Genomic DNA, 20,783 nt, shown 5'->3' on the forward strand with positions numbered 1-20,783 from the left:
TCGTCTGTTGAAGGGCATCTTGGCTCTTTCCACAGTTTCGCTATTGCGGACACTGCTGCTATGAACATTGGGGTGCCTATGGCCCTTCTTTTCACTACATCTGTGTCTTTGGGGTAAATACCCAGTAGTGCAATTGCTGGGTCATAAGGTAGCTTTATTTTTAATTTTTTGAGGCACCTCCACACTGTTTTTCAAAGTGCTGTACCAACTTGCATTCCCACCAACAGTGTAAGAGGGTTCCCCTTTCTCCACAGCCTCTGCAACATTTGTTGTTTCTTGCCTTGTCAATTTTTGCCATTCTAACTGGTGTAAGGTGGTATCTCAAGGTGGTTTTGATTTGAATTTCCCTGATGGCTAATGATGATGAACATAAATTAGTCTCATTTTAAAGAAATCTTCCTCACTTTATCTTCATTTGAGTGTGCCTTCAGTTTTCTATTGAGCCTTACATACGTATATATCTAACTTACATATGTATATATCTAACAAAGAGTGTTCTAAACAGAAAGAATAGCAAGAACAATGGCTGAAAGGTTGCAGTGTATCTTCTATGGTCAACCAATAGCATAAAGGTCCATGTGGCCAAAGTGGATGGATTGAGGGGAGGAATAATAAGCATTAAAGTCAGAGAGGTGGGGGGGCCACATCATGGGAGGCTTTGCAGGGGGGCAATGTAAGTAAAGAATTTGGCCTTTGTTCTGCATGGAAAAGGGAAGCCACAGAAAGATTTTGAGCACATGAGCGGCAGGATATGAATTAATAACTGGATAATTATAGCGTCATCTTTGACAATAAATTAAATGAGGGCACATATGGAAATAGTAAAAAACCAGTCTGGGAGGCTACTGAAATAACCCAGTAAAGAAATGATTGTGATTGAACCAGGATGTTGGCAGTAGGGTTGGTTAAGAAGTATTAAATTTGAACTACATTTTGAAGGCAGAGGCAACAGGTATTTCTGACACACTGAATATGAGGTATGAGAGAGGTGTCAGGAATGACGCAAGGCCATTTAATCTGAGGAAGTGAAAAATGTTTTGTTTTTTTCTGAGATGAAATTAAAGGTGAGGAGAAAAAACAAAAGTTTATTTTTTATACAATGAGCTTGAGACATCTATTAAGCATCCACATGGTTATATTGAGAAAGTACTTGGTCATTTGAGTGAGATCTCTAGGTTTACGCATACGTTTGAAAGTTTATTGATGAATAGATAGCATGAAAATCCATGACACTGATTAAAAATAACAAAGGAAAAAGTAAAGAATGAAAAGAGAAGCTATTCAAAAGCTTAGCTTTGGAGCAAACCATAGTTTTAGAAAGTCAGAGTCCCCTAATTCAGAATATTTGTGCGATCTTTTGGACATGCCTAGGCAGTCTACAGACATCAGTATTTTCCAGTGTGTTTTATGCACTCAGATATTCAGGAAAATGCTTTTTTCCTTCATTTTTTGTAAACTCATTTTCAGATTATGTTTCTATAATGAGACTGCATTACCCTGATGTTTACTTCACACTCAGCATGTTAGACTATAGATAACTTCAAAGGCACCTCATGCCAAAAGGAAACTGTATCTACTGTGCTTTCATTGATTTCCTATATAACCAGGTTTATATAAAACAGGCTTATGATTTATTCAGTATATAAACAGGACACTTTCAGAGACAATCCATAAATATTTCTTGTTTTGAGATTTCTTTTAGTTTTGAAGCCATTGAAAAATCTCTGCTTATTCAAGTATTTAAAAATGAAGTTTTTTGTTCATTTTGAACAGTTGCTAGGTTATGATGGACCCAATCTGTGTTGGTGTATAACCTTTTTTTGTAAAGAATTTATTTGTTACACAGTTTTTATTTTTCTCAAAAGATTCTATTCTTTCATACTTCTCTTTTATTGATGTTCTCTTGTGTTCTGAGTTGTTTTTGCAATACTGTTCTTGAAACTTGTTTTTAAGCTCAATCTAAAAAGTAGCTGATAACACATAGAAAAACACTGTGGACTGCTGGTAAAAAATACAGCATTATTAGAAAACCTACGATCTAGTCCCAGCTACTTGCTTTGCAATTTATAAAATGTGTGGTTAAAGTTACACACCTAAACTCTCTGATCCTCAGTTTCCTCATTTACAAAAAATTGAATTCAATGATACTGCCAAATTTGTTTTGTTGCTTTTCTGGGTTTTTTTTAACTTTTAGTAAAAGTGAAATGTCTAGTTACATAGTCTTAATTGAAGTGCAAAAGAGTCTGAGAATTATAACCAAAACAAGAGGAAACTACAATTAGTGAACATCAAGCTAGTCTTCATCATAGCTACTGCAGTTCCCCTACCACCATACTAACACAAAATATGAAGTGATTTACTGCAGATAGAGTTTTATCTATATGTGATTTAAATATGAGTCAGAACACAGTGTTATTCTTCAACATAAACATGGGATTAATTTATTTCTGGTTCATGTCATGGTCTTAAGCTTAAATAGATATGTAGTGATTTACAGTAAATATGAAGGAGACATTTCTCACAGAGGGGGGACCTGCATATGTATTTATAGTGAGACCACTAAGCCTTGGGTATTTTCAGAAATGAGTCACCTGGGAAGATTTAGGTATAAGTTTTCTTAAAGGAAGGAGAATATGAGCCAGATGACATTTAGTAATCTCCACCAGTCATATAAGTCAGTGACATTTCTGTTAGCGCTCTATATTATGTCCTGTTAGGATGATATCACAATCAAAGAGTACTAATTTTAGCTATCTTAAATTACTTTTTCTAATTTCTTAAATGGCATAACGACAACGGAATGTTACCCCTGCCTTGGCCTCTTTTCGTAAACTCTAAAGCACTCATAATGAATGTCTTGAAATATGTGGAAAAAAATCTGACACTGGGTGGGGGGCAGGGAATAGCTGGGGAGAAGCTAGTCTTCACACCCCCATCTTCTTATTAAATTAAGAAAAATTTCAATGTACTGTGACTTAGTCTCAAAGTTTCAGAATTTAGATAAACCATTATAATTTGGGAGATGTGCATGTATTTATTTTTATTTTTGCTTGCTTATGGCCACTTTCTTTAGTGATTCTTATTTTTTGTATAAAACTCAACTTTAAGGGCGCCTGGGTGGCTCAGTTGGTTAAGCGACTGCCTTCAGCTCAGGTCATGATCCTGGAGTCCTGGGATCGAGTCCCACATCAGGCTCCCTGCTCAGCAGGGAGTCTGCTTCTCCCTCTGACCCTCCTCCCTCTCATGCTCTCTGTCTCTCATTCTCTCTCTCGCAAATAAATAAAATCTTAAAAAAAAAAATTTAAAAAAAAACAACTTTAAGTGTAAAGATAGATAAGTCAAAATAAAAATCCACCTGGTAGGCATCATTTTATACTCAGAATTACTGATTCCCTCTTACAATGGTTTTTTTGTTACATCAAGATCTTAGAGTCTGTTTCTTCACCCCATGGAAAACTTAAACTCCTTCCAACAACATATAAAAATACCAGTTGCTCTACATCCTTGGAATCATTTTGAATTTTCCATCTTTTCACTTTAGCCATTCTGTTGGATTTGTAGTAATTTATTAAACATGTTTTGAATTTGCATTTGCCTAGGTGAATGAAAGTTGCACACCTTTTTTACATATTTATTGACCATGTGGATACCGTTTTTTATGATTTTGTGTTCAAATATTTTGTTCTCTTCAAAAGCATATGTTCTTTTTATTTAATGACTTTAAGGAAGGAGTTCATTTTTAAACAATTACTTAGAAGTATTATGAGTCATCACTTGTTAGATGTCAGGTCAAGATTAGTAAAAAAAAAATCTAAAATAAAGATAGAAGGTGTCTGTTCTAAGGATTGAGGCCATGGAAATAGATATGATATCATAAAGATAATATAGAGAATAAGACCAAAAAAAAGCCCTGAGGAACAACTGGGACCAGAGAAAAGAAAATAGGGGAAGAGACCACTAAGTCAAATAAGAATTGTCAAGTAAGGGAGACAAAGAGAGTCTGAGCCAGCTGCTTCACTAGTCCTGACATTGCTAATAGAGTGAGTGATCTGAAGATCCACCAAAGGCCTCTGGTTCAAATAAAGCTTACCCACCATTGATCTCTACATAGGTTTCAACAAACTCTCAGGGGAGTGCGTCCAACTCTGCGTACTCCTGGCAAAATTCTTTCCTTTCTCTCTGCTGCCTTACTGCTACTCACAAGCTCAAAACTGCAATTTCCATTAGGCACAAATGACACTAATCCCATCAACCCTACCCTCTGTTTACAAGGTGAATTTGGAAACAGCAATACCGAAAGATTGGGCGCCTGGGTGGCTCAGTTGGTTAAGCGACTGCCTTCGGCTCAGGTCATGATCCTGGAGTCCCGGGATCGAGTCCCACATCGGGCTCCCTGCTCAGCGGGGGGTCTGCTTCTCCCTGTGCCCTCTTCCCTCTCATGCTCTCTGTCTCTCATTCTCTCTCTCTCAAATAAATAAAATCTTTAAAAAAAAAAAAAAAAGCAATACCGAAAGATTATTTTTCATCATCTGAATTCTAACCCCCCCCAAGTGGTCCAATATTTGGATTTCTCTTCATTCTCTTGGGAGATCTCAAGCCCTAGGATTTTAAGTACCGTATTCTGGATATTTTTTTAACTCTACTCAGACAAATCTCTAGCCATTCTCCTCTGAACAACTTCACATGTTAAAGAGTTAGTAAGATACTTCTTAGGACTTCACCATGTAAGCTTTCTTTTCCCACCAAAAACAGTGTAGATTGAGAGAGAGAACCCAAAGATTGCTCATAATTGCCTCTTCCATATACATCCATCTTCAATATACATAACACCCATAGTGATCATATTATGTAATTTAGTTCATGTCATATAATGCTGAAATCCCTATTACGGCTTCCCAAGTCACCCAAAGTAAAACCACAAACTCTTACCACCACCTTCAATGTTTTGATGATTTGTTCCTTCCCTGTCCTATCTGCTCTGACTCCGTTTCCTACTACTCTTCCTGTTTATATCCTGTTTTAGCCACAGTGACCTCCTTGATTTCCTTCTAAACATTTTTATCCCATGCTGGCTTGTCATGACAGGGAAACTAACAAGTGGAAAGTATAAAAACAATTTAGCCATGTAGAGTTCTTGAATTTCCATACATCACTTGAGACTTTAGCTCCCACCCATCAGGCAAGAGGTTCCCAGACAGGAACCGTAGCCTGAGATGCAAAAGAGTGTTACAAATCATATTTTACTAGTTCCCCTCCCCATATCAGGTAAATCTCACTAGTAATACTAGAATAATTGTGCATCCTTACCTTCCTTTTTCTAATCACTTGGAGTAATATTGAAGGTATTTTGTGCAGACATTGGAGCTTTAGCCTTTCCTTTTTCTAAAGTACTTAAAAGTAAATGCTGGCTCTCATAATGAGCATAACTGACCTCATACTGTGGCTTGCTCACATAAATGCATTGAGAAATACTCAGCTAGAGAATGTTTTATTCCAAAATTAGAACTCATGTGTTTTACATTTTTTGAATGAAAATAGTTGATCCCAGAATATAGTATTTTGAGGTAACATTGCATAGTTAAATATTCTATTATTTCATAAGTTCTTTCAGAAATAAAACATAGAATAAGTGTTTATTTTGCTTTGAATGGCTTCTTTTATCAATTACATAGCATTGACCTGGAAATCATTCCTTAAGATCCATTAAAAAAGACATCAGGAAAAATACTTCAACAGTACTCTCAGCAGTGGAAACAACAACAACAACAACAACAACAACCACCACCACCAAAAACACAGTCACATTTTTGGGCATATGAGAAATAACCAATAAACCTCAACAAAAATACACATTTAAAAATAAAAGACTATTACTGGTCTAATCTCAAATTTTGAAAGAATATATTTTTAATTTATTAAAATTTCCGTATTAATTTTATTAGGATCACAGCCTTCTCTAGAATATTTTACAGGTCCTGATAATTATGTACTTGAGTGCCAATGCAGACATCAACTTTACTTAACCTGGATGAGCTGCCATATTATGCTATGTCTACAGAGAACTGTTAAATTAAAGCCCAACTAAAAGTTTACATAATCTGATCATCTAAACCATAAATTAACAGTAGTTGGACCATAAACCAAGATTGTTACCAACATATCAAGGTAATTGAAATAGACATTGTTTTTCATGCATCTTATAAAAATCATAGAAATTCTGAGTTTGTAACAAAGTCGCTTTATATATAATAAAGTAATCATATAAAAGTTAGCAATAGAGCTAATAGCTAATAGGAATTGGTCAGTAGCTAATTAGATAATAGCAAAAGACCTAATAACTATGGGTACACAGAGAATAAATACAGTATAATGCTACTGATACCTTATAGATTTTGGCATTCTTTACTGTTCTGTACAACAACTTTTTCACTCGTTGTCACTTTAGCCTTTTATAAACTCAGCTTTGCCTAGTAATCCCCTTAATCCTCTTATTTTCTGCTTTCATACTTGTCGTATGTCTTCTTTCCTTCAGTGATAACTTTTTAAAAATCATTTTCTAACTCAGCCATGTTATTCTTATTTCTGTTCTTAAATTTATTTTAGAGTGGACTCAGTGTTTGCCTACAAAAGATTCTCCTTAATATATAGCGGACTAAGATATGCATAAAAGGGCCTGGGTCAACACCAAGGACAATGAAGTCTTTGGCCACAATGGCAGTGCTTTGACAGGAAGACCATGCTTTCTTTCAAAAATATCCTCCTAATATCTAAAAAGCTTGTGCAAAAAGAGAAATGAGGTAACCTTAGGAAGTAGTAATATTAATTATAAAATTCCCTGAAAAATTGCCAGGAAATTACTTGCCACATTTCTGAATGCATGAATGGGTGTATATATTCAACTGTGATGAAGGGTTCAGGTAAACATTAAAGTTCGTTATAGTCCTGACATTCTGCCATACTTTATCTACCTTCACTTGATAACTTTCAGCAATAAAATATTTGAAATTCACATTTTTATTTTATGCAAAGTTTGTTGATATTTAAGGTGTATTGTATTTACTACTTTTTCTTAGATGCATCTCCAGAGGCAAGGGAAACAAAAGCAAAAATGAACTATTGGGACTTCATCAGGATACAAAATATATCTTACCATCATTCTTATCATACATCTTTTTTGTAAATTAAATATCTGGTCAAAACTGAAACTCTGTAATTTCTATACATTAGATATATTTCTTAATCTTATCAAAGCTCACTATAGCCTTAGAATGCATCATATTTAACAAAACTGTTATTTAGTATGAATTATATTAGATGTAATTCCAATCAAAGTCTTGATGTTATATGTGAAAATCATAGCAATTAGCATAACAAATCTAGAAGTTAATGACACTGATGATCAATCAATAAATTGTTAAAAATCATGCTCCTTAAGACAGAACGTGGATTCTCTGCACCTCATCTTTCTCAACTAGGAAATGAAAAGAGCAGCTATCTCACGTGTTGTGAGGGTTAAATAAATATAGCAGGTAATATTTTAAACAACATATAACACACAATAAGTAAACTACTATTAGCTAATTTCACCATGTTTTAAATTATACTCCACGAAAGGCCATTGAGAGTCAAAAAAAAGTTTTTAATGACATGAGAGAGGGAGAAAAGATAAGATGTGAAAGGAAAACTTCAAGTGGAATAACTTTTAAGGTTCTTGCAAAGTTTGTTATCTTCTGTCATTTTTGTTCACTTCAACTCTATCAACACAATCCGTGTGATTATTTTAGAACTTATACCTAAGCACTACGTACATACATCTAAACATTTTGTATGGCACCATATCCTGCACAAATTAAAAACTTTTTTTGAATCTTTGAATTAACACTTCACAGTCTGGATGACTGGAGCATAATTTATCACACCATTATCACTTGTAACCAAATGGTTCTTTTTTTTTCTGCCTCATCAACATTCTCACATGAAAAACAATCCCCTTAATGTTACCTTTCATAATAGAGATTCTAAATTAGAGTCATATTGTTAGGATATAAACTGCAGAGTTAGAGTGAAAAGCTTATATAATTTTAATAAATTACCAGATTTTATTTACTTTTATAAGAAATAATATTTCCATTAAATTTGAGAATAGCCACTACTGCGCCATTGAAAATTTATGCAAGCATATATAGTAAACTTCGATAGATTTGCTTTTTATCTGGTTGGTCCATTTCCTGGAGTGGTTTCCATTTTCCCTTTTTAGTGGTCCTGGGGCAAGAGCAAAAATCACCTTTGCCTTGAAAATCTGAAAATCCTGTAGAAATCACTCAATAGACATTTTACCTTGTTCTGCTGGTAGCAGTTAGTTCATTCTACTGTATGTTACTTATTAGACTGCACAATAATTGTTTGTTTATGTTTCTAGCTACCAAATAAAACATTAAGACCCTCAAAGTCAGGTTAATCTTTGTCTCTCAGGACATTGTCTAGTGCCTGATACACAGCAGACATTCAAATGTAGAAGTAAAATTTTACAATCTTTATTGCATTTGGTTAAAATTTTAGTCTCTATTTCATATTTTAAGCCTCAGGCATGCTTTTCCACAAGAGTAGCTAAAAAAGAGAATTTCTGTGTAGACCTTTTTTTTAAAAAAAATATTTATTTATTTATTTATTTATTTATTTTGGACAGAGAGAGAGAAAGCATGAGTGGGGGGGGGGGGGCAGAGGGAAAAGGAGAGAGAATCTCAACCAGACTCTGTACTGAGCATAGAGCCCCATGCCTGGCTTGAGTCCACGACACTGAGATCATGACCTGAGCTGAAATCAAGAGTCAGCTGATTAACCTACTGAGCCACCCATGCACCCCAGGCCTTCTTTTAATAGTGATTCTTCTGAAGTGAAATTATGCATGAATAGGACAGAGGAAGAAGTTATAAAGTTATTCACATTAATGCAAAACAAAGTTAAATTCTAAATAATTACAGTCTTAAGAAAATGTAAGATTATAAATAAAAACATTCACAGGAATTTCTTTCCTATATTCTTGTCCTATGTGGGGAGTTAAGTGTACATTTATAACTTGCAGCCAACTCTTTATACTCTCTGTTACCATTCTATATGAACTTTGACAGTGCACTTATCATGACGAAATCTCTCAAGACTTCAAGAATGATGCTTATTGCCTGTGTAATAAAATCTTTAGCCTCTGAAGCCCTTATTTGCTAAATATTTAAACTGGTTGTCCTAAATTTCATGATAATGAAATTGTCATCTATTTATTTTGAAGATATACATTCTGTTTTTGCTTTTTGTTTTCATTTTATTGTTGTTGTTGTTATTCAGAGTGTTTTGAAATTTATGTAAAATGAGCTGATAACTTCAATATAATTTTTCCCTTTAAAAAATGTGTATGAGTGGGGCACCTGGGTGGCTCAGTCATTAAGCATCTGCCTTCAGCTCAGGTCATGATCCCAGGGTCCTGGGATCCCCCTGCTTGTGTTCCCTCTCTCGCTGTCTCTCTCTCTCAAATAAATAAATAAAATCTTTTAAAAAAAATTTGTATGAGTGATTTTTAAAAAAAATCATGTCCCAGGGGCGCCTGGGTGGCTCAGATGGTTAAGCGTCTGCCTTCAGCTCAGGTCATGATCCCAGAGTCCTGGGATCGAGCCCCACATCAGGCTCCCTGCTCAGTGGGGAGTCTGTTTCTCCCTCTCCCTCTGCCATTCCCTCCACTTGTGCTCCCTGGCTCTATCTCTCTGTCAAATAAATAAATAAAATCTTAAAAATAAAATAAAATAAAATAAAAAAATCATGTCACAATTGATATATTAATGGAGAAAATGTTTATTCGCAGAATAACAGGTTTTTTTTTTTTTTAAGATTTTATTCGTTTATTTGACAGAGAGAGAGACAGCAAGAGAGGGAACACAAGCAGGGGGAGTGGGAGAGGGAGAAGCAGGCTTCCCGCTGAGCAGGGAGCCCGATGCGGGGCTCGATCCCAGGATCCCGGGATCACAACCTGAGCCAAAGGCAGTCGCTCAACCAACTGAGCCACCCAGGCGCCCCTAGAATAACAGTTTTATTTAAAATTCAAAACACTATAAAAATAAAATACATTGACCTATCTAATTTAGTATAAAGATTAAAAAGTATAGTGATAGAATTTTCTGGTTATTTCCTTCTGTGACTATGTATGATTTTTTTTCCCTTGTAATTAATGCCCTTTTAATTTCCACCTCTTTAGCTACTCTCTATCCTCTACCTATTGTTCTTTCCACATGCTCTAGTTTTACCTGCATTCTGGAAAGTTTGAATTTTAAGTCATTTACTTACTCACCTAGCTCGATTTTATTTATTAGAGAGAGAACAAGCAGGGCGAGCAGCAGGCAGAGGGGAAAGCAGACTCTCTGCTGAGCAAGGAGCCCCATGCAGAACTCAATCCCAGGACTCTGGGATCATGACCTGAGCTGAAGCCATACGCTTAACCGACTGAGCCACCCAGGCGTCCCTATTTTTAAACTTGCAGTATGGATTAAAGGAACTTTGCAATTCAAATGAAGATTATCTCAGACCCTGATAGTAATCATTAAACAAAAAGATCTTTTAGTTTAAGTGTCCTTTTAAATTAGAATTGAGAATAGCCTGTTTAATATTTACATAAGAACATAGAGAAAACAATTTGATGATTATTTTTCATGAAAAGAAGTGATGCATGACATATATTTACACATAAGGGGTGTCTGGGTGGCTCAGTCAGTTAAGCCTCTGCCTTTGGCTCAGGTCGTGATCTCAGGGTCCTGGGATCAAGCCCCATGTCTGGCTCCCTGCTCAGCAGAGATTCTGCTTCTCCCTCTCTTTCTGCTTCCCCCCCTGCCCCCCCCCCGCCTTGTATGCTTGTGCTCTCTCTCTCTCTCTCTGATAAATAAATAAAATCTTTGAAAAAAACAAACAAACCAACCAATAAAAACCCACAGGATTTTCTGAATCTGCGTATCAGGACCTTAAGTCACTGGACCATCATAAAAATATGAAAGGGGTAAATAATTAACAACTGTTCTTGGATTCATAAAAGAGCGGTAGATACAAGGCAAACTACTTCCGCCAAGATTGGAGAGATATATGGACAAATACAGAGAGTTGCCACTTCAGGGAAGAAAGACTCCTGAACAGAAACCTCCTGGAAACCAATACCAGGGTAGGAAAACCTGGAACTATAACTGATGAATTGTAGGAGGTTTAGTGGGGACACACCTGAAAGTTAAAAACTCCAGGGGGCCCCAGCCATGGTTGGTGCGGAGAAATACTGTAAAACTTTACCACTAGGAATTTTACTAGGTTCTCACAGTAAATATTAGATAAATATCCCCGGTGTTTCTGGGGGTATGAAGGAGTGGAAGCATTTTGAAGTACTTCAGAGCACTCTGTTTTTCTTACAAAGGTCTGTTCTGAGGGGAAACTAGTTAATCAAAGCCTAACCTGCTGGGGGTACATTTAGAGCTAACTGTGGGGAAATAAAAATACCCAACTCCAACACACTCCAGCCATTCTGTTCGACTTAAAGGGGAGAAAACTTGATAAAGAATATCTATAAAAGCCTACAGCTAATGTCATACATACATAAAGTGAGAAACTTGAAGCTTTCTCATTAAGATCAGGAATAAGGCAAGGATGTGCCCTCTCTAAACTTAGTTTTAATATCATACTTGGAACTTACGGTTAATGCAAAAAAGCAAGAAAAAGAAATAAAAGACATAGAGATTGGGAAAGAAGACATAAAAAATGTCTTTGGTCACAGATAACATGATTACACAGAAAATCTGAAATAATCAACAAAAATCTCCTGGAACTAATAAGCAATTATAGCAAGGTTCCATAATACAAGGCTAATAAACATAATTCAATTGCTTTCCTATATACCCAGAAATGAACAATGAACAATGAAGTGGAATTTGAAATTAAAAACAAACACAATACCATTTACATTACCATCCTTCAAAATAAATCGCTTCTGTATACATCTAACAAAACATGTACAAGATCTATATGAAGAATACTACAAAAATCTGATGAATTAAATAAAAAAATAATAATAACTACATAAATGCAGAGATATTCCATATCCACAGATAAGAAGACTCAGTATTGTCAAGATATCAGTTCTTCCCAACTTTATCTGTAGATTCAATGCAATCTCAATCAATATCCCAGCAAGTTATCTTGTGGATACAACAAATTGATTCTAAAGTTTATGCAGAGAGGCAAAATACCCAGAATAACCAACACAGTATTGAAGGAGAAGAACAATGTGGGAGGACTTACATTATTCAATGTCAAGACTTACCATAAAACTACAGTAACCAAGAGAATGTAGTATGGACAAAATAATAGACAAATAAATTAATTAAATACAATAGAGATCCCAGAAATAGACTCAAATATAGTCAACTGATACTTGACAAAGGATCAAAGCCAATAAAATTGAGCAAAGATTGTTTTGTCAACAAATGATGCTGAAACAATCGGACATCCACATGCAAAAAAAAAAAAAAAAAAAAAGAATCTAGACACAGACCTAATACCTTCCACAAAAACTAACTCAAAATGGATCATTTTATTTATTTAGAAGTAAGTACAAAATGCAAACCTATAAAACTCCTAGGGTATAGGGGGAAAAAGCCTAAATGAGCTTTGGTATGGCAATGCCTTTTTAGATACAACACCCAAAACAAGATCCATAAATAAATAAATAAGAAAATAATGGATAAGCTGGACTTTATTCAAATTAAAAACATCTGCTCTGGGAAGACAATATCAAGAGAATGAGAAGACAAGCCACAGACTGTGAGAAAATATTTGCAAAACATATATTTGATAATGGGCTCTTAAGCAAAATGTGCAAAGAACTCTTAAAGCTCAACAACAGGAAAACAACCCGGTTGAAAAATGGGTCAAAGCCCTGAAGAGACCTTCACAAAAGAAGATATACAGGAAGAAAATAAGCATATAAAAACATGTTCTGTATCCTATGTCATCAGAGAAATGCAAATTAAAGCAACAATAAGATACCAATACACAGTTACTAGAATGGACAAAACCTGGAACAATAACAATATCAAACAGGGTGAGAATGGAACTCTCATCCATTGCTGGTAGTAATGCAAAATGGCACACCCTGTCCACACAAAAACTTGGGACACAAAGGCAGCTTTATACATAATTGCTAAAATTAGGAAGTAAACAAAATGTCTTTCAGAAGGTTAATGGATAAACTGTGGTATATCCCGAAAACAATTATTATTGGGTACTAAAAGGAAATGAACTATCAATACATGAACAACAATAACAACAACAAAAACAAACAGGAAATAACTTTCAAATGCCTATTAATAAATGAAATGAGCCAATCCAAAATGGCTGCATATTGTATGATTCCAACTATATGATATTCTGGAAAAGGCAAAACTATGGAGACATTAAAAAATAAGTGGTTTCTAGGGGTTGCAGTGGTGGGGGGGGTGAATAAACAAAGCACGGAGGAGTTATAGGGCAGTGAAAATATTTTGTATGATACCTTAAGATGGATGTATATCATTATATATTTATCCCAATTCATAGAATTCAACACACAAAGAATGAACCCTACGGTAAACTATGGACTAAGGGTGATTATGATGTGTTAATCTAAGTTTGTCAATTGTAGCAAATACATCACTATGGTGGAGGATGTTGATAGTGGGGGAGGCTATGCAAGTGTAGGAATAGGCAGGAGGTATATGGAAACTCTATCTTCCCCACAATTATGCTATGAACCTTTAACTGCTTATATATATATATAATATACATATTATATAATATACATATTATATATATATATATATATATATATATATATATATATATATATATATATATATGAATCCCCTGGTTTACATACCTGAAATTATACATTTTATCTAACTGCTTTCTTAATAGAGTAGCATAATATTTTTAAGACTGGAAATCAGAATAACTAACATGTAGCAATCATAATTTTTGTCACCTTCCAAAATCCTAGTTGCTTGGAGTTTAGATATCTCCTAAAGAGAAAAGAAAATTCAGCTGCTCTCTAGCAGAAATGACTAGTGATTAGCCCAGGCCTCATTTGTATTATAGAGAAAAAGATCTATGTCCTAGTTAAATGAACACACTACCTGCTTCAAACCCTGGGTTTGGTGCTTAATTCACAGTCTTAATATGTCCTTTTATCAAAAAATAGCTGTATGAAAATAGCCAATTTGATTCATATCTAAGCAATTATTTAAAAATTACCTGAAAAGCAAATGTGAGCCTCTTTTTAAACCAGAAAATTAAACTCAGTGGAAGACTTTGGACATCCATTCAGGGATTTCTCAATCCACTGATATTTTAGAGGTGATCAAAAAAAAAAAAAGGAGGTGTTAAATATTTTATCATTTAGTGCAAATTATATTAATGAGACATTAATAAGGATGCTAGGATATGCCAAACATAATATGTATCCACATGTAACTTAAAGGTATCATGTGCCAACAGATACTTTTGTTTTTTTGATGGAGAGCTATACATATTTTTTAAAGATTTCAATCATTTATTTGAGAGAGAGAGTGGGAAAGCACAAGCAGGGGGAGCAGCAGAGGGAGATGGAGAAACAGGCTACCCGCTGAGCAGGGAGCCAGCTGCAGGGCTTGATCCCAGGACCCTGGGATCAATGACCTGAGCCGAAGGCAGATGCTTTTTATTTCTTTTTTTTTAAAATTTAATTTAATTTTATTATGTTATGTTAGTCACCATACAGTACTTCATTAGTTTTTGATGTAGTGTTCCATGATTCACTGTTTTCGTGTAACACCCAGTGCTCCGTGCAATGCGTGCTCTCCTTAATACCCAACACTGGGCTAACCCATCCTCCCACCCCCCTCCCCTCTAGAACCCTCAGTTTGTTTCTCGGAGCCCATTGTCTCTCATGGTTCCTCTCCCCCTCCGATTTCCCCCCCTTCATTTTTCCCTTCCTTCTCCTAATGTTCTCCATGCTATTCCTTATGTTCCACAAATAAGTGAAACCATATGTTAATTGACTTTTTCTGCTTGACTTATTTCACTTAGCATAATCTCCTCCAGTCCCATGCACATCGATTTAAAAGTTGGGTATTCATCTTTTCTGATGGTTGAGTAATATTCCATTGTATATATGGACCACATCTTCTTTATCCATTCATCTGTTGAAGGGCATCTCTGCTCTTTCCACAGTTTGGCTATTGTGGACATTGATGCTATGAACATTGGGGTGCATATGGCCCTTCTTTCACTACATCTGTGTCTTGCTATCTATTTTTAATATAAATTAGGTAATAGTTTCCTTTCCACATTTCTAGCTATATATTTCAATCGTGTTTTGGGTACATTAATTGTACTTTCATTTTTTTAATCTTTTGGATAATTGACATATAACATGTCATAAACTTGTGCAAGTTTAAGGTGTACAACATGTTGATTTGATACATTTATACATTGCAATATGATTACCACTGTAGTGTTAGCTAATAACTTTCATCACTTCACATAATTATTATTTTTTTATTTTTTATTTTTTTATTTTTTTGAGAACATTTAAGATCCAGTATCTTTGCAGGGCACCTGGGTGGCTCAGTCCCTTAAGCATCCAACTCTTGCTTTCAGCTCAGGTCTTGATGTGGAGGTTGCAAGTTCAAGCCCCGTGTTGGGCTCCAGTAGGCCCAGCATGAAGTCTACTTAAAAAATTTTTTAAAAAAGAAAAAATAAATTCAAAATATGATCTAGTATTTACGTAACTTCCAAGTATATATTACAGTGTTGGCAACTATAATCACATTGCTGTGCATTAGATCCCCAGACCTTATTCATCTTCTAATTGCAAGTTTGGGAAAAGTTTTCAATTAGCAATAATCGCGCCTCGCATAAACCTCATTGGCTACGATACTGCCACTGCGCAAAGCTCTAATTGCAAGTTTGAACAACAGCTTCCCAATTTCCCTTCCCCCCAGATCCTAATAACTACCTTTCGACCCTACTTCTACAAGTGCAGCTTTTTTTTAGATTCCACATATAAATTATACAGTACAGTTTTGTCTTTCTCTGAGTTATCTTACTTAGCATAATGCCTTCAAGGCCTATCCATGTTGTAACAAATGTCAGGGTTTCCTTCTTTCACTTTTCTGAATATTTCTGACTCTGTGTGTGTGTGTGTGTGTGCGTGCACGTGTCTGTGCATGTGCGCGTATGTGTGCATGTGTGTGTGTCTCACATCTTCTTTATCCATTCATCTGTGATGGATATTTAGGTTGTTTCCATATCTTTACTGTTATGAAGAATGCTGAAATGAACATGGACTACAGCTATCTCTTTGATATCCTGTTTTTATTTCCTTTGGATATAAACCCAAAAGTGGAATTGCTGGATTATATGGTAGTTCTATTTTTGATGTTTTGAGGAAATTTTATACTATTTTCCATAGTGGCTGCACCAAGTTATATTCCTGCCAAGAGTGCACAAGTGTTCCCTTTTCTCTACATCCTTCCAACACATATTATCTCTTGTTCCTTTTGATGATAGCCATTCAAACAGGTGTGAGGTGATATCTCATTGTGATTTTGATTTTCATTTCCCTGATGACAAGTTTTGCTGAGCATCTTTTCTTGTATATGTTGTCCATTCATATCCCTTCTTTGGAAGAATGTCTTATTTAATTCCTCCACCCATTTTTTAATCAAAGTCTTCGCTTTTCTTGTGATTGAGTTTTATGAGTTCTTTATATATTTTGGATATTAACACCTTATTAGACATGTAGCTTGCACATATTTTCCCCCATTCTATAAATTGACTTTTCATTTTGTTATTTATTTTTTTTCTTTTTTAGTTTGATGTAGTCCCACTTGACAATTTTTGCTTTTGTGCTTGTGCTTTTGGTGTCATGTGCAAAAATAAATCATTGCCAAGACCAATGCTAAGGAAGTTTTTCCCTCTGTTTTCCTCTAGTTCTCCAGTTTTATATCTCTAATACATTATAAGTTAGCTTTCATGAGTGGTGAAAGATAGGGGTCCAATTTCATTTTTCTGCTTGTAGTTATTCAGTTTCCCCAACATTTATTGAAGAGACTACCCTTTCCTCATTGAGTATTCTCGACTCCCTTATCAAATATTAGCTGAACATGCACGCAAGAGCTTATTTCTCAGGTCTCTATTCTGTTCTATTGGTCTATGTATCTATTTTGATATCAGTATCATACTGTCTTGATTATTATAGCTTTGTAGTATAGTTCAAAATCAAGAAGTTTGAAGCCTTTAGCTCTTTTCTTCTTCCTCAGGATTACTTTGGCTATTTGGGGTCTTTGTGGTTCCACATAAGTTTTAAGATTGTTTTTTTTCTATATCTGTAAAAACTGCCATTGAAACTTTGATAGCAAGTACATTGAATCTGTAGATGTTTTGGGGTCTATGAACATTTTAACAATATTGATTTTTCTGATTATGAACATGGGATGTCATTCCATTTACTTGTATGCTTTTAAATTTCTTTCACCAAAATCTTGTAGTTTTCAGTGTATAGATCCTGTACTTCTTTGGTTAAATTTATTCCTAAGTAATTTATCTTATTAATGTTATTGTAAATAAAATTATTTTCTTTATTTATTTTTCAGCCATCTTTATTAGTGTGTAAAAAAGCAACTGATTTCTGTATATTGATTCTATATCCTGCAATTTTACTGAATTTATTGATTACTTCCAACAGTTTTTTGGTTTCTGATTTGGATGCCTTGTATTTCTTTATCTTGCCTTATTATTCCATCTAGGACTTCTAATATTATGTGTTGATACCCCAGCTCTTTTGGCTTCCACTTGTATGGAATATATTTTTCCAGCCCTTCACTTTGAGCCAATGTGTGCTTTTAAATCTGAAGTTTTTTGTAGGCAGCATATAATTGTCTTTTTTATCCATCTAGCCACTCTGCCTTTTGATTAAAGAATTCAATCCATTTACATTTAGAGTAGTTATTGATATTTAATGACCTATTAATATCATCTTATTGCTTTGTTTGGTAGTTCCATTGTTCTTTTTTCCTCTCTTGCTGACTGCCTTTGTGGAACAGTTTTTTCATAGTATTATGCTCTGATTCCCTTCTATCTTTTGTGAATCTGCTATAAGTGTTTACCATGCTTTGTTTTTACCATGAGGCTTACATAAAACATCTTACATAAAACAATCTTTTGAAAGTTGATAGCAACTTAAATTCTATTGCATATAAAAATTCTATCCTTATACGCTCACCTTTTGAGTTTTTTTAAGATTGACTTATTTGAGACAGAGAAAGCACGTGTGAGAGTGGGAGGAGGGGCAGAGGGAGAGAATCTTCAAGCAGACTCCCCACTGAGCATAGAGCCCAACCTGGGCTTGATCCCACGACCCATAAGGTCATGACCTGAGTCAAAACCAAGAGTTGGATGCTTAACTGACTAGCTACCCAGGTGCCACCCTTTTGTGTTTTTAATGTCACAACTTACCTCTTTATATTGTGTATTCATTAATAAATTATGGTAGCTATGGTTATTTTTGATACTCTTTTCTTTTAATCTTTATACAATAGTTGTGAGGTTAACACACCAACATATTAAAGAATGAGCATTTTCTGAATTGGACTGTACATTTACCTTTACTAGTGTGTTGTATATTTTGTATATAGTTTCATGTTACTAATTAGCACCTTTTCAGTTAAAGAACTTTCAGCATATCTTGTAAGGCAGTTCTAGTTGTGATGAACTCTATCAGCTTTTGTTTGTCTGGGTAAGACTTTATTTCTCCTACATTTCTGAAGAATAATTTTGTTGAATAGAGTATTATTGGCTGACAATTTTTCTTATTTTAGTACTTCTAGTGTATCATCCCACTATCTCTCAGCCTATATGGTTTCTGTTGAGAAATTGGCTGATCATCCAATGGAGGTTCCTCTGTAGGTTACAATCTTTCTTTTGCTGCTTTTAGGATTGTTTGTCTTTGATTTTGTCAGTTTCATTATAACATGCCTCAGAGAAGATAATGTTGGATTGAAATAATGAGTTGATATATTATCTTAATGAAATTGGATGTCCAATCTCTTCACAGGTTTGAGAAGTTCTCAGTGCTTTTTTTTTTTTTTAAAGATTTTATTTATTTGACAGAGAGACACAGCGAGAGAGGGAACACAAGCAGAGGGAGTGGGAGAGGGAGAAGCAGGCTTCCCGCTGAGCAGGGAGCCCGATGCGGGGCTCGATCCCAGGACCCTGGGATCATGACCTGAGCCGAAGGCAGACGCTTAACGACTGAGCCACCCAGGCGCCCCCTCAGTGCTTTTTTTAAAATGATTTTTCTTCTTCTTTCCTAAAACTCAAATGATTCTGATGGTGTTCCACAGATTATTGAGGCTTTCCTCACTCTTTTTCATTATTTTTTCTTTGTTTTCCTCTGACCAGGTTATTTCAAAATTCCTATCCTCTAACTCACTTATTCTTCCAGCCAGCTATTCTAATGCTGATCGTGTTTACTGCATCCTTCATTTCATTCATTGGATATTTCAGCCGCAGAATTTTTGTTTGGTAAGAATTCTATCTCTTTGTTAAATTTCTCATGTTTTTCATGTATTCTTTTCCTGATTTCATTTTTGTATTTTCTTGTAGCTTATTGAGTTTCTTCAAAATATTTTGAGGATTCTATTCTACTCTATTTTTAATTCTTTATTGCTTAAATCACCAATCTCCATCTCATTGAGTTTGCTTCCTAAAGGATTATTGAGATCTTTGGTGATGTTATGTTTCCTTGATTCTTCATGTTCCTTGGAAGTTTTCATTGCTGCTTTTGCATTTGAAGTTGCAGTCAACTCCTTCAATCTTTATTAACTGCTTTTAGGTGAGAGATATTTTCATTGGTCCTGCTATATATTCTGACACTTTCTCCCACCTTTATGGATACACCTGTTCCACAATTCTTGCTCCCTTGTGTAGAAGAATTCTTATGCTTGTATGTCTTCTTTCTATCTTACAACATGCCAGGCCATCTGCTGGAAACCTCTTTTTTGCTTTCCCAAAGATGGCACTACAACTAAAGATTGTGATTTCTCCCTTGTTCACAGACCCTGGACTGTTTTCTGTGCATACTCCTTGTCTGCCTGAGCTATTCTCACTGCCACCTCAGAAATGCACAGAAGGAGCTAGCCACAGAGTAGAGAAGAGGTGTGGTTTGGGCACTCAGGGTGTTGGGGATGCCTGTGGGCCAGCTGAGGGAATTCTTGGTTGAAGTTTTCCCAGTACTTCATGGGCAGTCTTCCTGCTGGAGTCCAGAAAAGACTCAGCAGGAACCACATTCCTTTAATGCCCTCTGATATTATTTTCCTCTTTCCTGATCTTCTCCCTCCTCCCAGTCATGGAGCTTCCACTTTAATATTCTAGGTACTATCAGGGAGAAACAGATTTCTTTAGTAGTGTCCTTCATAGCCAGGAAAGCTGGGTACTCACCCACCACTCTCTATTTCCCCCATGGGGGAGATCCCCAGCTTCCTCTTTCTCTATGCTGTGCTACCTTCTGGAGAGGAGTGACACTGATAAATTCTTCATCCACACTCTCATGCATCTAAACCCTTTTTTTTTTTTTTTCCCTCCATGGAAATCTGGACTTCTACAAAGGCTCTCTCACCCATGGGTTTCTATCCAAGTCAGCACTTTCCAGGTCCTGCCAGACTGTGGCCAAGAGTGGATAGAGCTGGCCC

The 20,783-nt window shown here is 35.5% G+C and overlaps 1 pseudogene; it reads right to left on the reverse strand.

Moving 5' to 3' along the window:
• Positions 1-15,771: 15,771 nt before the first annotated feature.
• On the reverse strand, positions 15,772-15,987 carry LOC118534942 (U4 spliceosomal RNA; annotated as a pseudogene).
• Positions 15,988-20,783: the final 4,796 nt, after the last annotated feature.

Source organism: Halichoerus grypus, chromosome 9, assembly GCF_964656455.1.
Source record: "Halichoerus grypus chromosome 9, mHalGry1.hap1.1, whole genome shotgun sequence".
Classification (NCBI taxonomy): Eukaryota; Metazoa; Chordata; class Mammalia; order Carnivora; family Phocidae; genus Halichoerus; species Halichoerus grypus.